Source organism: Ovis aries, chromosome 13 (genome assembly GCF_016772045.2).
Source record: "Ovis aries strain OAR_USU_Benz2616 breed Rambouillet chromosome 13, ARS-UI_Ramb_v3.0, whole genome shotgun sequence".
Lineage (NCBI taxonomy): Eukaryota > Metazoa > Chordata > Mammalia > Artiodactyla > Bovidae > Ovis > Ovis aries.
Genome location: NC_056066.1, coordinates 43,612,001 through 43,634,215, shown reverse-complemented (window position 1 = coordinate 43,634,215; position 22,215 = coordinate 43,612,001). Strand labels below are relative to the sequence as shown.

The 22,215-nt window shown below is 36.6% G+C and overlaps 1 long non-coding RNA gene across 2 annotated transcripts in view; it reads right to left on the bottom strand.

Annotated features, from left to right (window-relative positions):
* Window positions 1-22,215, bottom strand: part of LOC105611101 (uncharacterized) — an 86,909-nt gene that overhangs the window by 36,160 nt on the left and 28,534 nt on the right. For both annotated transcript variants that reach the window (XR_006055619.2, XR_009595935.1), the window contains exon 2: window positions 4,368-4,470. This is a non-coding gene — a long non-coding RNA (uncharacterized LOC105611101). The remainder of the gene's footprint in view (window positions 1-4,367; window positions 4,471-22,215) is intronic.

Sequence of the window (22,215 nt, the reverse complement as noted above, 5' to 3'; positions counted from 1 at the left end):
TAAATGTTAGCTGTTATTAACATTATCATTATTATTATGAAACTATTTTGTCCTTTAAAATACCCTGGACAAGATGGTTAAAAACAGGCCGTACCTTCACTTTTCAAGTGTATTTCAAGGATAGGGATTTTTTTCCTAAATGAAAGAATCTAAATTTTTATTCCAGTTACTTGTGCACAGACTCTACCAATCGGCTATTTCCTGATCCTTAGTGTGTGTAACTTGCCCCTGAGTGAATGCTCACAATACGAAGTCTAAAATGCACACAATGCCATTGTCCTTATTCTTCCTTTATTTAACTTCCATATAAGTCAATGAGAAAAGTGTCAACACTACAATAGAAAAAGGGGCAAAGTATGAACAGATACATACAAGGAAAAGCAAACAGCAAGCAAACACATGAAAATAGTGTATCATTTTAACAATAAAAGATTCTAATTTAAAAAGCAGCAAAACATGAGTTTTGCTTCCAAACCAATGTGATTGAAAAGGGCAATATTCCTTGTTAGTAAGAATGTTGGAAAATGGGCGTCTTTATACTGATGACAAAGCTGCAAAGTGTTGCAAACATTATGGAAGGCAATTGTCAATATAGATTGAAACAGTAAAAATTTATATCTTTGGACCCAGCAATACCATTAGGAATATGCCCTAAAGACATAAAAAATAAATGTAATGATTTACAGCAAAATATGTTTATCACATTTTATGAGTGGAAAATAAACTAGAACCTAAATGTCTAACAGCAGAAAACTGTCATATGAATGATGATAAAGTCAGAAAAATGAGAATTTAGAGGACTATACAACATGTATTAGCAAGGACAAATGTTCAAGTAATAACAGAATGGAATGTAGAATCCTAGTTTTAAAGTCTGTACATAGGTGTTCATTCTATTAATGTTATCTCTGGGTGGGGAAATTACAGTTTGCTTTCCTTTCTCCTCACATGTTTAGCATTTCATAATAAACATACATTATCTTAATAACTGAGTAGAACTTGCACACAAATTTCTTTCAAGAAGTGGGTTAGTATAGTAAGAATTTTGCAGGCTTAGGGAGTCTGTCTCAAGCATAACAATTATTTTAATTTCTATAGTGTTCATCTTACAATAACTCCTTATTAGGGAAGATGTTTAAGAAGACCAATACCTGTAGCTAAAGTCTAATTGGAGTAAGTAAAAAGTTTCCCTCTAGTGACGAGCACTATATAAAATAAACACAGAAGGTGCTTTGCTAGCCTGCAGGAGTGATTCATTAATTGTGTGTTAGTAGCTCAGTCGTGTCCAACTCTTTGCAACCTCCTGGACTGTAGCCCACAAGGCTCCTCTGTCCATGGGATTCTCCAGGCAAGAATGCTGGAGTGGGGTGCCATTCCCTTCTCCAGGGGATCTTCCCAACCAAGGGATCAAACCCAGGTGTCCTGCATAGCAGGCAGATTCTTTACCATCTGAGTCAACAGGGAAGCCTGGATCATTAATTTGACCAACAGCTTCCACTGGCCAGGCAGAGACTCAGAGACAAACAGCATCTGCACAAATGACAAACCAGTATGCATTCACTTCATAAGGGAACGGTTCAGTCTAGTTCTTTTAAAAGTTTCAGTGCCCTCCAAATTAACCTCCTGGCATCGAGAATCTGATAAAGAACTGTATTCCTGTGTGTCACAGTTTGTATTATCCTGCTTTGGTACTGAATTTCATGACACATCATTAAGAACATAAAAGAGGAGACTAATAATAACAAACATGCATTTATGGGTGATTTGAATACTTCATATATATTTAGAAGTCACATATACAGATATAATATATAAGTTGCCTATTCAAAATATTATTGATGTTTTTAAGAAAATTGTGTACCTTTGCAAAATTAGACAGTGTTTTCTTTGGCAAGTAATAGGTATTAGAATTCATTACCTCTTAATTTCCTTATGTAAGGATAATTGTGCATATATTACAAAGCAATGGTAGGAATTAAATACAATCACATTCATGTAAAGCTGTTATAGCACAATATCCTTCAAGCAATTTTACAAGAATAACAACTCTTTTGAAGTCATTTAATTGGAATTTTATAACATTAAATGATACTTTCCAATCTTTAAAATTGCCCATTAAATATAATGAGAATTATCCTCATGCAAAATTTGAGTCTCAGTTCTCCCATGCTAGTAGAAGAATGGATTTCCATAAACTAAATAACGATGACTGCATATGTTTATTAAGGGTGGAGGTCTCTCTCTTTCTCTCCATCTCTCTGTCTCTAATTCTGTCTGTCTCTCTCACACACACAAGCACACACATAATTTCAGTGGGCAGTAATACCCACAACACCCTTCAAGATATTCCAAAGCCTTTGTGATATTACTTTTGTCGTCAATATGAAGTAGCATATTGGCAGACACCATGATTCACACACTATGAATCTTTATTTGTATAAAGCTTTGTCTAGAATTCTTCAAATGTATCTACTCTAGACTGAAATATGACATCCGCTGGTTATTTTGTTTTCAGAATTTGGTCTTAGATTTGAATGCTTAAGAGAAAAGGGACCATATATATAATGTTATCTCATACAGTTTCTAATTTGTCATGTGTGAATAATCATGCAAAAAATTTTAAAATTTAGTCAACCCAAAAGCATGTATTAACATCTGTTGCAGTGCTTTTCAGACTTTGGCAAGCATTATATATTCAATGGGAAATTATTCAAAATGCAAGAACCAGTCTATTACTGTAGATGCCCATCTTGCTGCTGCTTCATGATGTTATTAAGAGCACTGTCTATTGTCTCTCGCAATGTCCCTACTCTAATTTCCCATAAGAAAGATGTGTTTCAAAATCAACAGTCAAAAGTTTTATTTTGCTTCATAAAAGGGTAATTTTTCCCTCTCTACAAGTTGTGATTCTTAAGGATCACCTTAGGGTTGCTAAAAATAAAAGGAAATGAGCAGTATATTTTCATATTGTTTTCAGTCTTGATGCAGAATACTAAAACAATCCTGAATCCATTTCTCCAAGACAATGGTTTAGATGAGCTAATGGGGAAGTCAAGGACTAGCCTCATTTGGGATAATACTGCTTGCCCAGGCATAGTGGAATGTAGGTGGAATGTATACTGAAGGACCAGTATACACACCTGCCTTCAGCCTTCTTTATCACAAATGAGGTGAGTCCCCTTATGAATTCCTGTGCTCTCCCCCCAAATATCATATTGCAATACATTTGCATGAAAGACATTTTACGCAACATAAAATCATCATTCTACCTAAGTTGAAAAATTCAAAGTTCCATTTAATAATAAGGCATGAAATATGATAATTGCTTAGAGAGATTTATGGTGCATTTTTATTATTATTACTTTTGCAGCCTACCAGAGCTCTTTGATTCATGAGGCAATTGCAGAGGTGGAAAAGAAAGTTGTCATTGTTTCCAGGGGCAGTGAATGGTATTATATCTAACAATTAAACAGTAGACTCAAGTGCTGTAATAAAAAGAAATAGCTATCTCTAGCTCCCAAATTTCTTTGTCTGCATTTTCCATCATGAATGAATAACTGAGTAGGGTGTCATTTTTACCACAAAGCTAATTGCAGGTGGATAAGGGCTACACTTTTAACATGACTGTGTCTCTATGCATTGGCTTACATAGGATAAATGATCATTTGGTTGCTTGAATAGAATATTTTTGTTTTAGTTGAGTTGTTTCTATAGTTTGATCAAGATAGGCATTTATTCTAAATATATAGCTATATAATAATAATTTGCCAGTGATATATTTTATTTTATTTTTCACATTCCCCAAAATATTTCTGTTGGGAAATATTTATTAACCCAATTGAAAGTATCATTAATTTGCCAATGATATATTTTAGAGCGAGGTAGATTTTACTTAAGAGAAATGCCATACTTCTCAAAATACATATAGTAATAAAGTGAATTTTATTTCTTTGTGAGCAAGACACTCTATCCAACCCAGTATATGACACTAGTTTTTATTCTACTGTATAAATGACCTCATAATATCTCTTTGGTAATTCAGGTCAGGGTATTTATACAGCATCCTTCAATCCTTATCAGTCTTTGCCATTTCTTCCTAATATCATCACTGATGTGAAATTAGATGACCTGCAATGCATTTCTTTAAGACATTCAGTACATGACATAAATTCTGGAAACTAAATCTTTTTGTCTATCTACAAGTGTCACCTTACAGGAGGGAGAGAGAATGTGTGTAGAGTGGGAGAAGTCAGGGAGAAATCTCTTGCTTTAGAAGTGACCTTTAACTTGAAACACTGTGGAACTCAATACATATTCAATTCACGCTTTCACTAACACAGTCTTCAAAAGCAAATGTAAGTGTTTACCAAGTTCATGACTTGATCCTGAGGCTTCTTCCAGGTTTCTCTAACAGTGGGCACCTATGTTCCTTTCATTCTTGACCTTGTTGAGAATCCATCGGTGAATTGTCTGAAATACAGAAGCAAAATATTCCCAACAGAAAAGAAAAGACACAAAATAGCCATGCATCCTCGTTCTCTCTTCTCCTTCTTCATCTTTTCTCTTTCATATAAAAACACTTGTCACCTTAAATAAAACAAGACTTTTGTAATAAGCAAATAAGTTTTAGAGTTTTAAAATAATACAGTCATCCAAAATCTTGCTGAATGTGCCTCAGGTACTCAGCATTGGTGGTTGTTTACTTCATAAATTCTCTCCCCCCACACCCAAAAAAACAGGTTCAATATTATTTAACCTAAGAGCTTCCCTCATAGCTCAGTTCGTAAAAATATCTTGTCTATGGGGTTGCAGAGTTCAACACAACTGAGCAATTTTCACTTTTACTTTTTTATTTCTTCATATCACAGGACATGCCAGTGCCCCTGGTAAGTTGCTGTATAATGTTTTCTTATTTAGCTATTTTTTTTTTATGTTGAAGGATGTTTCTCTAAGTCAATGTCCAAAACCAGATAGGAAACCAAAACCCAATACAATTAAAATATTTAATAAAAATTTCAAATATTTCTTCCTTGATTTCGATTTCATGAACATTCTTCTCACAGTTATTGGACTAGAAAACTATGTATTCATATATTTTTCCAGGCCTCCATAATTTTTAATTTTCCAAGTAAAAAGTAAAACCAAACAACCTATACACAAATTCCTGTAGCTATAAATTCCTCATCTTATTTGCTCTAGAGTATTAAACTGCTCTTCTTATACTTTGCTTTGGGTGTTTTCCACCCTTTACTCACTTTAAAAGGTCGATTACATGGTTAAAGTCTTTGCCAAATTTATCTTTATTGACTATGTTACTGTATCATACTTGATGAATGCAATGCTAAAATTTAACTGAGTGTTATTTATTGCTGGGTATTGTTGAGTATGGGCCTCCCCGGTGCCTCAGTCGGTAAAGAATCCACCTGCAATGCGGGAAACCTAGGTTTGATCCCTGGGTTGGGAAGATCCCCTGGAAGAGGGCATGAAATCCCACTCCAATATTCTTGCCTGGAGAATCCCCTGGAGGAAGCGCCTGGCGGGCTACAGTCCATGGGGTAGCAAAGAGTCCGACACGACCAAGCAACCAAGCACAGCATAGCACATTGTTGAGTATGATTTTAAAAAGCTTATTTGCTAAGTGTAAATATTTTATGTAAATTCTTATGGCCATAATAAGAAAATATTTAAATATAAATACTATTCTAAAGCACAGGGAAGGAAATGGCAACCCACTCCAGTACTCTTGCCTGGAAAATTCCATGGATGGAGGAGCCCGGTGGGCTGCAGTCCATGGGGTCACAAAGAGTCAGACACAACTGAGTGACTTCACTTTCTTTCTTTTTATAGTTCCTTTTGGAGGAGGAAATGGCAACCCACTCGAGTGTTCTTGCCTGGAGAACGCCATGGACAGAGAGGCCTGGTGGGCTGCAGTCTATGGGGTTGCAAAGAGCTGGACACGACTAGGTAACTAACACACATTTGAAAGCATTTCCAAATGTAATAATCTTAGGGAGATAAAAATGAGAAATTAAAGAAACATTTTCTCCATGCTTTGTCCTAAAGGAGAGACTCAGTGAAAAGATCGATTTTTACTTTAACTCAGAGGATATCCTATGAGAGATGACTTGACATTATAAATGATTGATAAGTTTATCTCAAAAACCTGAAGTAAAGATAGGTTCAAAAGCCATGGAATTGGAGTGGATAATGGATTGTGCCTACTTCTCTAGCATACTCAATTCCCTGCTTGGATATTGAAAGAACTTAGCTCCGATGTGACCTAAAATGACGTTGCCCAAGTATTTGCTTTTCCAACTAGAACTCCTTGGGGATAAAAAGGAAGACACTTAATTATACTAAGATACTGAGCATCAGTGCAGATTGTCTTAGACAATGTGAGGATCAGTCAGTCAGTCCATTCAGTTGCTCAGTCATGTCCAAATCTTTGTGACCCCATGGACTGTGGTATGCCAGGCCTCCCTATTCATCACCAACTCCCAGAGATTACTCAAACTCATGTCCATTGAGTCGGTGATGCCATCCAACCATCTCATCCTCTGTCATCCCCTTTTCCTCCTGCCTTCAATCTTTCTCAGCATCAGGGTCTTTTCAGATGAGTCAGTTATTCACATCAGGTGGTCAAAGTATTGGAGTTTCAGCTTCAGAGTCAGTTCTTCCAATGAACACCCAGGACTGATCTCCTTTAGGATGGACTGGTTGGATCTCCTTGCAGTCCAAGGGACTCTCAAGAGTCTTCTTCAACATCGCAGTTCAAAAGCATCAATTCTTTGGTGCTCAGCTTTCTTTATAGTCCAACTCTCACATCCATACATGACTACTGGAAAAACCATAGCTTTGACTAGACTGACCTTTGTTGGCAAAGTAATGTCTCTGCTTTTTAATATACTGTCTAGGTTAATCATAACTTTTCTTCCAAGGAGCAAGTGTCTTTTAATTTCATGGCTGCAGTCACTATATACAGTGATTTGGGAGCCCAAAAAACTAAAGTCTGTCACTGTTTCCCTATCTATTTACCATGAAGTGATGGGACCAGATGCCATGATCTTAGTTTTCTGAATGTTTAATTTTAAGCCAACTTTTTCACTCTCCTCTTTCACTTTCATCAAGAGGCTGTTTATTTCTTCTTCTATTTGTTCCTCTTCACTTTCTTCCATAAGGGTGGTGTCATCTGCATATCTGAGGTTATTGATATTTCTCCCAGCAATCTTGATATCAGCTTGTGCCTCATCCATCCCAGCATTTCACATGATGTACTTTGCATATAAGTTAAATAACCAGAGTGACGATATACAGCCTTGACGTACTCCTTTTCCTATTTGGAACCAATCTGTTATTCCATGTCCAGTTCTAACTGTTGCTTCCTGATCTGCATACAGATTTCTCAAGAGGCAGGTCAGGTGGTCTGGTATTCCCATCTCCTGCACCCTGGTGGCTCAGATGGTAAAGCGTCTGCCTGCATTGTGGGAGACCCAGGTTCGACCCCTGGGTTGGGAATATTCCCTGGAGAAGGAAATGGTAACCCATTCCAGTAATCTTGCCTGGAAAATTCTGTGGACTAAGGAGCCTGGTAGGCTACAATCCATGGGGTCGCAAAGAGTTGGACATGACTGAGCGACTTCACTTCGCTTCACTTCAGAATTTTCCACAGTTTATTGTGATCCACACAGTCAAAGGCTTTGGCATAATCAGTAAAGCAGAAGTAGATATTTTTCTGGAACACTTTCGCTTTTTTGATGTTCCAGTGGATGTTAGCAATTTGATCTCTGGTTCCTCTACCTTTTCTAAATCCAGCTTGAACATCTGTAAGTTCATGGTTTACGTATTGCTGAAGCCTGGCTTTGAGAATTTTGAGCATTACTTTACTAGTTTGTGAGATGAGTGAAATTGTGCGGTAGTTTGAGCATTCTTTGGCATTGCCTTTCTTTGGGATTGGAATGAAATCTGACCTTTTCCAGTCCTATGGCCACTGCTGAGTTTTCAATTTGCTGGCATATTGAGTGCAGTACTTTCACAGCATCATCTCTTAGGATTTGAAACAGCTCAACTGAAATTCCATCACCTCCACTAGCTTTGTTTGTAGTAATTCTTCCTAAGGCCCGCTTGACTTCACATTCCAGGATGTCTGGCTCTAGGTGAGTGATCACACCATCGTGTTTATCTGGGTCGTGATCTTTTTTGTGTAGTTTTCCTGTGTATTCTTGCCACCTCTTCTCTATATCTTCTGCTTCTGTTAGGTCCATACCATTTCTGTCCTTTATTGTACACATCTTTGCCTGAAATGTTCCCTTGGTATCTCTAATTTTCTTGAGATAACAAGCATCAGTTCAGATTGTCTCAAACAATGTGAGATACTTACATACATCCCTCCGGCTGGAGAACATGTATTTCTTTGGTGGTAAAGATAATCCAAATAAAACATTTATTAATACGAAGTGAAGAAAACACAAGGAACCCCACATAACCAAAACCGTGGTGGAAAAGGAGAACTAAGTTGAAGAACTCATTTCTTGATTTCAAACAAACTATAGCAATTAAGAAGGTTGGAGCTGGCCAAAGGATATGCATACACATGAATGGAATGAACTCACAAGTCTATGAATAAATCTTTACATTCATGGTTAATTTCAAAAAGGGAGCCAAGACAATTCAATAGGGAAACAAGAGCCTCTCCAACAAACAATGCTGGAGTAAATGGATATCCACATGTAAAATAATGAAATTGGACCCTTGCCTCACACCGTATTAAAAAAATATCCTGAAATGAATCAAGGACATAAATGTAAGAGCTGAAACTATGAAATTCTTAAAAGGAAGCACAGATGTAAATTTTTGTGACTTTGAATTGATCAAGGGTTTCTTGGATACAACACCAACAGTACAAGCAACAAAAGGAAAATAGATTAATTAGATTTCATAATAATTAACAATGCTTGTGCATCAAAAATACTGTCAAGAAAGCAAAAAGACAACTCACAGAATGGGATGAAATACTAGTAAATCTTAGAATTTGCAACTATTATAATTTATCAGTAAAAAAGACAAATAACCCAATTTTTTAAATGGACAAAGGATTTGAGAAAACATTTTTAAAAGTCAATATATAAATGACCAATAAACATCTGAAAAAAACATACTTAGTATTATTATTTGTGGGAGAAATGAAAGCCAAGACCACAGTGAACTACTGCTTCACACTCACTCTGCTTTGTTGCTCAGTCATGTCTGACTCTTTGCGACCCTGTGGTCTGTAACCTACCAGGCTCCTCTGACCATGGGATTCTCCAGCAAGAATACTGGAGTGGGCTGCCATGACCTTCTCCAGAGGATCTTCCCAACCCGGGTATCGAACCTGCATTTCCTGCGTTGCCAGGCATATTCTTTATCACTGAGCCACCAGGGAAGCTTCACAATCAGTAGATAATAAGTAAAAAAGACAGTAACAAATGTTAGCAGGGACATGAAGAAATTGAAACTTCATACATTGCTGATGGGAATGTAAAATGGTCCTGTCATTTTGGAAAGACAGCTTTTCAGTTCTTCAGACAGTTAAACATGGAGTCACCATATGGCCCAGTAGTTCCACCCATAGGTACATACCCAACAGAACTGAAAACATGTCTACGAGAAAATTTGTATATGAATATTCAAAACAGCTTTATTCATTACAGCAAAATAGTACAATTAAAGTGTTTGTCAAGTGATAAATTAATAAATCAAATGTGAATATTTTATTTCAAAAATAAAGCTAAAAAGTGTACACTTTGAACAGTAACAACAGCAACCATGACAATGTCAGTTACCTCTTGCACACTTATCCAAGTCAGGCATTGCACTAAAAACTCAGCATATTTCCAATAGATAATGAACTTTCCTCTGATATACAATGTATCTTCTTATCTGTTGTTTTAACTTTTAAAAACCATTTGAGTTTTCTATTTTCACTCTTTTGAAATAAATTATTTTCATTCTTTTCTACCCTGAAACTATCAGGATCCTGTATACATGTGTGCTGAGTTGCTTCAGTCGTGTCTGACTCTTTGTGACTCTATGGACTCTAGGCCATCAGGCTCCTCTGTCCATGGGATTGTCCCTGAAGGAATAGTGGAGTGGGTTGCCATTCCCTTTTCCAGAAGATCTTCCTGACCCAGGGATCTAACCCATGCTCTTACATGCCCTGCCTTAGCAGGTGGGTTCTTTACCATTAGCGTCACCTGGGAAGCCCTAGGATCATGTATATTTTTATTCAACAGATTTGATGGAGTTTTTACATATAGCTTTTAACCCCAAATTATTGTTAGAGGTTTAAGGCTGACTTCTCACTTCTTGTTTTGACCTCTTCAAAAAAAAGTCCATGACCTCTTCATCCTCCTATTTATCAGCTCCCCATTAAAAAATTAACATTCAATACTAATTAATAATATACAATAGTAATGATAATATTCTCTGAGTGCAAAACTTTAAGTTCCCATAATTATATTATTTTTCCTCCTTCCCGATTCCATGGTTTCACTTGACAGTATGTTTTTGTTGTGTTTAGTGCAAGCAATTGGATTTATTTAGGTGCATATTTATCCTATGCTGAATACCATATTCAATAAATGTGGTTGAGAAACAGTCTCACCTTTTCTTTAAAAAAACACATAATTGGATTTCTAATTTATTTTTTATATGAAAATAGATTTCAGGAAAATTAAGTAGCACAGTTTTAAAAAAGAAAACCACAAAGGTTTTAGAAGAAAATGTAGTATCATTTATCTCTAAATAAAAAGATGGAGTGAAGCACTTTCTCAGCTTGGCTTAAATACACATGCCATAGACAAAATACATAACTTAAATTATAGAAACATTTTAACTTTAAAATATCACAAAGTCATAAGAGAAATAAAAATTATAATAAATGCAATATAATTTTTAGGTAAAGAGCTAATGCTCTTATTTAAAATTGATAAAGAAGGAGAAGATTAAACCAGTAGAAAAATGGGTCATGGACATGATCAAGATGTCACAAAAAATCTGTAAAATTTACTTTTACAGGAAATCATGAAATTTTGACTGTACATTATGCTTGAAACAATAGGGCAAGACAGTGAAGACTTTCAAGCAATAGAAGAAAGTAGGAAGTTTTGTCTACCTTTTTTGTTTTTTCAATCGTTCCCTCCCACAGCCAAAGACACAGTGGGGTTTGTGGATTCTCCTGAAGAGTTCATTTCCTCCTACTTCATTTTTAATGCAAAGTCTGAACCAGACCAGGCGATGGAATCCAGTATGGGTTTTATGATTGATGAGAATAATGATCCAGGCTCTGTATCATTTTGTTTGCACTTCAGTTGTCAAAACCAGGAGAGGCACAAAGCACACACACCCATCAGAGTCTGAGGTAATGGATTCAGCTCTCCAGGGCTTTTCTACCTCCTCAGGATGCACATCCCAAGTTATGAGCCTCACAAGAGGAACCTGCAGGCTCAAGGAAGGTGGAGCCTGGCTTTGCTCCCCCTAAATGGGGAGGTCTGGGCAGAGGTCACCTCCAGACCAAAAGGTCTGCTTACTGTAATTCGAAGTGTTCTGTCTTGAGCTATGACGTGTTTCCCTCTGAGATATGAGGCCTTGGGCAGGCTTGGCCCTGACCTGGGCAGCATCCCCTTGCTCCAGGTGTCATCAGTGGTCCTTGGAGATCGCAAAGGCCACAGTGCCTGCCTTCAGGAAGCAGGAACCAGTGTGGCCCATGATGGAGCCTGCCCAGCACCTGCCTTCCAGGAGTGAAAACTTCCAAGCCAGCTCCCTCCACGCCTGTGCACAGAAATGGTCACCTCCCCTTCTGGCCTGGAAGATGGGTTTCTTATCTTCCCCTGAGTAGTAGGCGAAATGAAATCTATTCCTTGTGAGGACATAGCAGTATTTTGCTTAAGTCTTTGCTGGTTGAATAGTGGCTGGTTGGAGCCTTAAACCACAGAAAGAAATACACGTCTCCACCAACAGCCACTGAGTCTCAGCTTCTAGCCTGTATTATAATTCTCTTGTGGACATAACTGCCACTCAATCTTTCTTTATTACAGTAGCACATTATAAGCAAAAAATAGTAACACAGGAGCCCACTAGAAATATGGCTTCTGTTTAGGATATTTTCTTGTTTGCTTACGATTTGGCAGGCTTGATAATGAATGATTAAAAGAAATCATGACTCTTCTCTGGAAGAAGAGTGGCAATGCTCTCCTAGCCATTTTCTAGATCCTTCTGATTAATGGATGTCTACAGCTTATAGCCACTGGATTTATAAGCGAGAGGCCTGAGTATTAACTATGGATTCCTATTGTTTATTCCTAAATCAATACCCATAAAGCGTTGAAATAGTTTGCACATTCTCCGCCCTTGAATTGACAACAGTGTTCACAGCTCTGTGAAAACATGGTGCTTTTTGACATTTGTAGAAATAGCAATTACCCAAGTAAGGAACATGGAAAGGCCCCTGTCAGCCTGTTTGACTTGAACCGTGTCCAGTGACATGACCAAAATTGCTTCAGAAACACAGCTACTCAAGTGAATAACTATTTAAGTAATAAACCTGGTGAGGAGAATCCATCTTTGCTGAAACAAGTAGGAGTTAAACCCAAGACCAGCATCATGGCAACAAAACAAAGCACATATTTACCTTTAAAAAACAAACAAACAAACAAAAACAAAGGTTGACAACATTTTACCTTATTTCCCCATTTATCCCTTCCTGAAATATAAAAGTTAAACTTTTTGGAATAGCGGGGAAACAAATATGATGTGTTTGATTCCCAAGGCCTGTTCTGATCCCGGTGCTAGAGTCTCTGTCAATTAATGTAGATGCTCCCAGCCCAGAGGTTGGTACCCAAGTGATAAAAATACCCTCTCAGGCTCTACAGTTCAAGTCCTGCCGCTGACTTACAAGGTAATTCTAGCCGTTTCACTTAGCTGCTCTCTAATCTACTCTACTAATCTGTTGAAAGGATTGAACTATTTCCCTCTCATTCATTCTTCTCATCTTAAAAGGGGACTAAAATTCTCAGCCTTTACAGGTATGTTGCTAAAGACTATTGTTCAACTTTTATAAGAACAAAGGAAATGACAATAAAAGCCTTTGCTACACCAGCACCTGACTGTTCATCCCTTTTTAGTCTCTTACAGACCTGGCACTTTTGAAAACACTTTGTAATTAGATATTTTCAGGGCTTCGGAACATGCTATCAGTACTATGTACCCTCGTTTGTTTACCTTCTGTCCTCTGTGTGTGTGTGTTTCTGTCTGCCTATCTGTCTCTCTCATTCAGCAAATTACACCTGTGGGACTCACACCTGCTTTATCAGTGCCTGAGAGAGGTTCACCAAGAGTGACCTTCCCAATAAATCCTGCAGAGACAGGGCTCCCCCTCTCAGCCTCTTCACTGGGGAACCCAATCTCACAGGGGATCACAGGATTTACCCCTAAGAAGCAGATAAAGTCACTTCCACAGCAGACAGATTCTCAAGCAGTGTTCTGTCAGCAAAGAACAATGCAGAAATGAATTGGAGGTAAACAACAAATATCTGACATTTTTCTAAAAGCTAATTGGTGGGACTCCCTTGCGGTCCAGTGGTTGAGACTCCAGGGATCACTAGTTTGATCCTAAGATCCCACATGCTACATGGCATAGTCACAAAGAAAACAAAAACTAAAAGCTAATTGGGTTTATTCCTGACAGAGTTATATCCCACAGCCTTAAAAAAACATTTATATCCCACAGCCTTATAAAACAAACTTTAATCACAATATTAAAGACATTTGGTAATGAGTAATGATCCTCAGGTCTTAGGAGAACTATTATAATCATAGGTCAGGTTTGAAAACCTTGCAAAGGTTTATTGTTACTATTGCTCTAGGTCATAATCAGCTTTATATAGTTGGAAATGTAATCCTGCTTTTGACAGGTGGAATAAAGAAGGGATAATATTTGGGTGATTTGTTCAGGGGTGAGTTTAGGATGAGATGGTTTCAAGGCCACAAATAAACCTAGAGTTTCTCACCTGTGTCCCTGTGCCGTCTAATCAGGCATCCGCTACCTGATGAACTCTAGAAACACGGGCTGGACCAAACTGAATAATAAGTATAAAACACACACTGGATTTTCTCATAAGGTTTTTTGGTTGTTTGTTGAAATGTTCTATTTTGGATATATTGGGTTAAATAAATGTTATCATTAAAATTCGTATCACCCATTTATCTTTTTCCCTTTCATTCATGTGGCTAATAGAAAATCTACGGTTAAATATGTGGCTTTCCTTTGCAGTTCACTTTTTTTTATTTTTTTTAGTGGAAAGTTTTGTGCTATATGTTTATCTCATGTTCTAAAGGCATTTAGCTCCTGTTTAACAGACACACACACACATACACACACGCACGCACACTCACGCACACACACTCCCCTTCAGAATTAGTCTGCCAAGAGAAAATTATACATGCTTTGTTTCTTCTTCAGGCTGAAATGTCACATGCCAAATCCCTGGTATATTTAATTTGTCTACAATTAGAATTGAAATGTTCCTTTTAGTCACAGCCAAAAAGACATCTTTGTAATCAGTTGCCTCTATTACCATTGTTAGGATAATGTAATTTGGCATTAGCTCATGAAATTAAGATTTACCATCTTCAACTCTTTCCCCTTTGAATGAAACAAATACAATGAATAAGTCAAATAATCCCCCAAATTTACATTTAACCAAAGTCCAAGCCTACTGTTTTTCCCCATTATTGAATTGATGCCTTTAGTGACAGTAACAGGAAGGATAAGACAATAGTTTAGGTTCGAGATTTCACCTTTTTTATTGATGGAAGCGGGTACTAGATTTATGTGAATTGATAAAACATACCAAAAGGCATTTGAACTGCCTTCACCTCTGATAATCAAGTAACTAGAATATTTGAGTTGCTACCCGATTATACATAAGAATTTAAATTTGAATTTCTGATGCTCACAGAATACATTTTCTCTCTATCTTCATGTCATCAGCATTCTGAGAGTTGAGCTGGTAACTGGCTGAGTACACTGCCTGGTTTAATAATAGCTGGATTTGTCAAAGAAAGCGGTTGGTTCACTCTCGCAGACTGATGAAGTTGATTTAATTTAGCTCCCTAAATTGCCTCATATTGTCAATTTCAATATGCATGTGTAAAGGCTTCCTTTCTAGTACATTTTTTTGGTAGAAGTCACTGTTGCCATTGGATTTGGGGATATTTTCTCTTCATTTTTCATTCTCAAAGTTTCTGAGTTTATGCTCACTTAAAATTACATGATTAATGACACTGTTAGCTCCATGATAAAATTTGAAAAGAATAAGCAGAAACCACTTAACTAAAACTTATAAGACTTTTTTTGGTTAATTAACAGTGACATATTAAGGTCATAAGCTCCCCAGTTGCAAAATCACCCTTTATTTCTATCTGGCTTAAAATTCTTTGTACCACTTTTATTTATTATTAAGGAAATTAAACACACATACATATACATATATTTTTTTCTTTTCTTGAGAACTGATAATTTGGGATTTATGTCCACTAAGTTAAAAATGTACTTAGATAGTCATTACAACAATACAATTTTAAAGTCACAATGTTCCCTTTCTTCATAAAAATGCAATTCCTGGGACTTCCCTGGTGGTCCAGTGGTTAAGATTCTGCCTTAAATGCAGGGAACACAGGTTTGATCTCTGGTTTGGGAGCTAAAATCCCACAGGGTGTGGGGCAACTAAGACACAGCCAAAAACAAATAAAAAATATAATTCCACTTCATATCAAAAGACATGTTTTATATGTTCTCGACAATTGCAATTAGTTTCCCATTGTTCTAAATCCCCAGAATCTTGACAAAGATGCTGGAGGAGGTGGAGGCAAGAGGCATATTTTTTTTTAATTTTGATTCAAGTTTAGCTGATTTACAATGTTGTGGTAGTTTCAAGTGTACAGCAAAGTGATTCAGAGATATAGATATAGATATTCTTTTTCAGATTACTTTCCATGATAGGTTATTACAAAATATTGAGGAGAGCAGTTCCTTGTGCTATACAGCAGGTACTTGTTGGTTATTTATTTTATATATAGTGATGTGTATATGTTAAGGGACATGTTCTAATCAACCACGTGTTCTTTCCCTATGAATTTGGTGAGAATGAAAAATTGAGCAAAAATAATTCTAAGGAAGTATTGTACTGTCCTGTAAAGTCAACAGAAATAGCCTGGACACGTGCATTCCTTCACATGTATTGCGTAATTCTGTTACTCTCATTGATTCGGTGCAGGAGAAGATTTGGGAATATTGAGGAGGAGCAAAGTCTGACACACGTGCTTTCTGGTTGAGGCAAGAATGCATTATATACATTAAATGTTCTGCAGGACCCTCAGCAAATACACAAGGCTAATCACAGACCCTCAGATTACAAAGAGAGTGCACTCTAGCGATTTTGCATCTAATCTTTGTTTTTTACCAATATTCAACAAAAATACATTTTTGCTATTGGTTTTGATCCTGCTTGTATCCATGAATTATCCAAATGGTAGACAACTTAGATTCCTGCTACCTTGTCAGGAATTTTCAGTGACTTTTCCACATACATTTTCTCACTTTGCACATTTGACTCAAAACAAATGCAATTACAATCTGATGCAAGCACACTTTTCATGACTAATTATGTGTCGGTTATTTGCTTGATGCATTCAGCAGACACAAACTGTGCCAGATAGCTGGTGGTTCAGAAGTAGAAGGACCTCTGAGGCCGACATGTAGAATTTGCATAATGTGCCGATACATTAAACTAACTGATGCATTTCTTTTTATTTTATTTTCATTTTTAATTGGAGGACAATTGCTTTTACAAGGTTGTGTTAGTTTCTGCTGTATGACAGCATGAATCAGCTATAAGTATACATATATCCCCTTCCCCTTAAACCTCCCTCCCAACCCCCGATCCCACCCTTCTAGGCGGTCACAGGGCACCAAGCTGAGTTCCCTGTGCTGTAAGGAACTTCCCACTGGCCTTCTGCGTTACACATGGCAGTGTACATAGATGAGTGCTACTCTCTCAGCTTGTCCCACCGTCTCCTGTCTCCGCTGTGTCCACAAGTTTGTTCTCTGCTTCTGTGTCTCTATTCCTGCCCTGTAAACAGGCTTATCAGTCCCCTTTTCCAAGATTCCATATATATATTCATTAATATATGGTATTTGTTTTTCTCTTTCTAAATGGACTAATATATTCTTTTCCCTTCTTTCACACTTAATTTTTAAAAAAAGTCATATTGAGTAGCATGTAATTGAATCAAACATATGGTTTATCTAATAAGTGTGTTCTTTTGGTGTAGCATAATATTACAAACTGAGCTTCCCTGGTGGCTCAATGGTAAAGAATCCACTTACCAATGCAAGAGACCAGGGTTCGATCCCTGGGTCAGGAAGATCCCCTGGTGAAGGAAATGGCAACCCACTCCAGTATTCTTGCCTGGGAAATCCCAAGGACAGAGGAGCCTGGAGAGCTACATTCCATGGAGTCACAAAAGAGTCAGGCACGACTTAGTGACAATACAACAACAATATTGCAAACTAAAGTTCACTGTATTATTTACAAAACTCTAATTCCATATAGAGCTTTCCAAATGTATTCAGAAAAAAATCACATTTTCCTACCTAAACTATTAGGAAAATTTAGGACGAGGAAAGTGATGTATCATATTTTTGTCTCATGCATGAAAACTTTGACCACTGTGTGGATTCAAGTTTAATTATGCCTGCTCCAAATAAAAACAAGAAAGCAAGTATTCAAACTCAGATTCAACAAGTTGAAATTTATTCAGCTGTCAAATTGTAAATTATCTTTCCAGTGGCCCTTATCTTTAAAGAAATTGTAGCCATATTGATCATTGCAATGCTTATCTTTTAAAGAAAATTGTTTTTCTTCATTATCCCATCAAAGGTTTGCAAAATATTCTAAATAAATCTTCATGTAGTAGTTTTCCACTTTACCCTCTCCACAAACCTTAGCTTTTGAAATGTTAAATTCATGAGTAATTAGAAGAAAACTAAAATCTTTTTTGTTTGTTTATATCTAAATCATCCAAAGATACTTTTATGAGAGCTCTTTGATGTTCAGACAACCTCATAAACCGCTTATAGATGGTTTTTTTTTTTTCCTTTGAAGAAAGGAGCTGGCCTCTGCCAAGCACAAACAAAATGCAAAACCCAATAGCTTTTAAGTTCAGTTGGCAACTCATAACAATGTAATGGCTATTCTTTGACAATCTATTTACTTACCCTTAATATAGAAATGACTCTGGGATTTGGGGGTATTTTCTTTCAAATGGAGAAATGTGTCTTTTCTAATTAATTACCAGAAAGGTATGAAGTCTAGAAAAGGAAAATAGAAATAGGAATCTGGGGTGTTTTTCAAGCATTAAAGAACAAAATCTATTTCATTCTGCCAAATATCTAGTTCTGCTTCATTTTCACTCCCTCTGTTTCTGCACATTCTGTGTCTCCCAGACTTCTACAAACCCAGAAGAACAGAACCACACCCAAGTATGGACCTAAAAAAAAATCCTCCTCCTATCCCAATCTTAGTTTTGTTTTAACACTATCTAATAGAAAACATGCAAGACCAAGATATTAGTGGAATCCTAACTCTAGCTATTTTATATTAATCAATCTCCAGTCATTTTTACTTGTTCGTATACTTTTAAGGCCAAATTTATATACTGTAAAATTCACCCTATAGGCATAAAATTAGGTGGATTTTGCAGTCAACACCACTGTCAAATGTAAGATTATTTTTATCGCCCAAACAGAAACTACACGCCCACTGGCAGTTAGTCAAGCCCTGTTCACCTCCCTTCCCAGTAGTTGGGAATCACCAATATACTTTCTACCTTCATAGATTTGCCTGCTTTGGATATTTCATAAAAATGGAATCAAACAATGTATAGCTATCCGTGTTTGACTGTGTTCACTTAGCATAACATTTTCAAGGTCCATCCATGTTGTCCCATGTATGAGTACTTCATTCCTTTTTATAGCTACATAATATTTCATCATATTGACACACCATTTTCTGACTTTCCATTTACTCACTGATAACTGCTAGTGTTGTTTTTACTCTTTGGTGATTAAGAATAATGCTGCAATTCACATGCATGTGTTAGCTATTGTGTGGGCTTACAGTTTCAATTCTATGGATTAAGTCATAAAACAACTCTTTAATATTTTATTAAACAGCCAAAATGTTTTCCAGCATAGTTACTATTCCAAGGTTTTAATGTACTGCAACAATTTTATATCCTTCTAAATACTGATGCCAAATTTTGTTCATATATTTTATAAGCAAAGTTATCATACTAAATTCTTCAAAGCCTTTCTTCCACTTTCTAAAATGTCACTGATGTTGGCAATTTTTTAAAGTAAGAGTCTTTTGAATTAGATCAGATTGTAAAAATTGCTTTTATTTTCTAAGACAGTAGTCAGAGAAGTGAATTTCAGTGAAGATGGTAACTATGTCATTAGTATTTATTGTCTCTCAAATACTATAAATTTTTGTACTCAACAAACAATTTCTGCAGCAATATGCACGCTTTTGCAAAGTATCTTCTTGGCAACAATTCCAAAGTGAATTATCTCACTATAATCATTCATTCAGGATAAACCAATAAAAAATTCAGCCCATTTTCCATAATGAGCACAATTCATGAAGACCATAAAAAAGTACATGTCAAGAAATTAGCATTGTGTCATTGACACCAATGTGAAATAGCATATAACTAATGAAACAAGTGACATGAAACTAATGGAATATCAAGCAGAATTAATATGATGCCCTTCCTGTTTCTAAAAGCATTTAGGGAAAAAGGCCCCAACTCTAATGGATCGTGCAGGGTGATTATCTTCAGCCTGTAATTCTTAAACAATCATTGATCATATGCAAGAGATTTGCTAAAAGCCTTACCTTCACTGAAGTTAGGAACCTCTCTGCCTGCAATGACTTTGAAATAGATGACATGTCAGCTGCCAGTTCTGCTAATTTCAGAGCAGAAACCAACCAACGTGCATTATTGTCAATTTTTCAGTCTTTGTTCTGATTTCTGATTTAATGAGAACCATTAAGACTCTGCCTCTGTCTCTCTCTCTCTCTCTTTATTCCTCTGTCTCTCCACCACGCATCTTTCTGTTGGTCTCTCTTTGTCTATCTATTCTTCAACCTATCTATCTCTATCTTTCCCTCTTTCTTTCTCCATAGCGTGCCATTATGAAATCAATGTATTAATCCCTCAAAAGAAATTGCCATTCCTGATAATTTTATACCTGTTCTTTTATAAAAACTATTTTCACATCACTATTCAGTAAGAATGATTACATTGGATCAGTGAGTTTATAGGTTGGAAAAAAAGCAAATCTGCTTTGAAGTAGAATATGCTTTAGGATATTTTGGTGGCTCAGATAGTAAAGAATCTGTCTGCAATGTGAGAGAACCAAGTTTGATCCCTGGTTGGTAAGATCCCCTGGAGAAGGAAATGGCAACCTACTTTACTATTCTTGTCTGGAGGATTCCATGGACAGAGGAGCCTGGTGGGCTACAGTCCATGAGGTCACAAAGAGTCAGACACGACTGAGCAACTAACAACACACACACACACACACACACACACACACACACGCACACACACACGTGCTTTAGGATCAAACTAGTCTTTTAAAAACGCAAGTCTTTGGCTCCTTATTTATATGAAGACCAACTGATTTTCTTGCTTGTATATTTTTCAATAAAAGTTGGCTTCTCTGGTGACTCAGTCTGTAAAGAATTTGCCTGCAATCTGGGAGACCCAGATTCAATCCCTGGGTCAGGAAGATCCTATGGAGAAGGAAATGGCTACCAATTTACATCACTTTTATTACAATCATGAACTTTTCTAACTAAAACAGTTCTATTTATCTTCATGTAGGAAAGTGTCTATCTCTTATCTACCCATTGATTTTAACCTTTCTTCTTTTTTTCATGTTTTATATATATTGCTTTTATGTCTGAAAACGATGTTTGTGACCAATTTGCCAGATATAAATTGAGTTAATTTCCTCTGCAGCTCCTATATCACTTCTCGCTTCTCTACTTCTCATTAGGTAGGTTCCAATAGGAACCAATAGCCAAGATTATGAAGCAGTAATTGATTGATTAGGAACCGTGGAATCTAGAAATATCTAACAGCATATTTCTAAACAGGGTGACAATATACAGCCTTGACGTACTCCTTTCCCAATTTTGAACCAATCTGTTTAGCCTTGGCATAAAAGGTTTGAAGCATTTATTTAACATTTCACTTATTATATCATAAGTAATAAGTGATCTTTGATGTGAATTAAATTCACTAATATTGCTATATACTAGGGGTATGAAAATGATGCCATAGTAATATTCCATGAAAGCAGTTACTGGAAGAACTTGCATACTATACATCATTGCTGACCAGCTAATGTTGGTTATAATAGAACTTATTATATATACTTATTCAATGCTAAACCATCAGCAGTTCTCTCTCCATTCACTGCTCATAATAATACTAATAAACTAGCAATCTCAGGAGAATACAAGGAGGCTATTGACATTGTTCTGTTGCTGGGAAATTAGTGTCACCATTAACAAAATAAGGGCACATGAAATGATTGGTTGACCTGGGGCAAGGATCTGATGAGTTTATGTTTAGGGGACTGTGGTCATTACCATACATGGAAATGTTTCTTTACAGACACTTTCCCAATAAACATATATGTAACACAGACAAAATCAGCCTCAGCCCAACATCACATTCAAAAGAAATCATATTCTAAGACCAACATCCTTGAAAAATCATCTATTTACTGTAGATCTTCCTGAAGTGGTGAATCAGGGGGTGACATAGTCATTCACACATCCACAATTTCTAAAATTATTCTTCAGACATCTCTCACTCTCCCCCACGTTTCACACTTAAGTGTGAAATTTAACAGCAGCTGTTAAATTTTCTCCCCCTACTTCTGGTTTCTTTGCTTTAAAAATGCTTATGTTTTCTTGTTCTTTCTTGACACTCCTGCCCCCACACCACTCACAAAGGGCTCCTGCTCTGACAAGTAACACCTTATCTCACTGGTGTCTGGGAACTGTCTAATTTTCTTACTTAGATGAATTTTCTCAT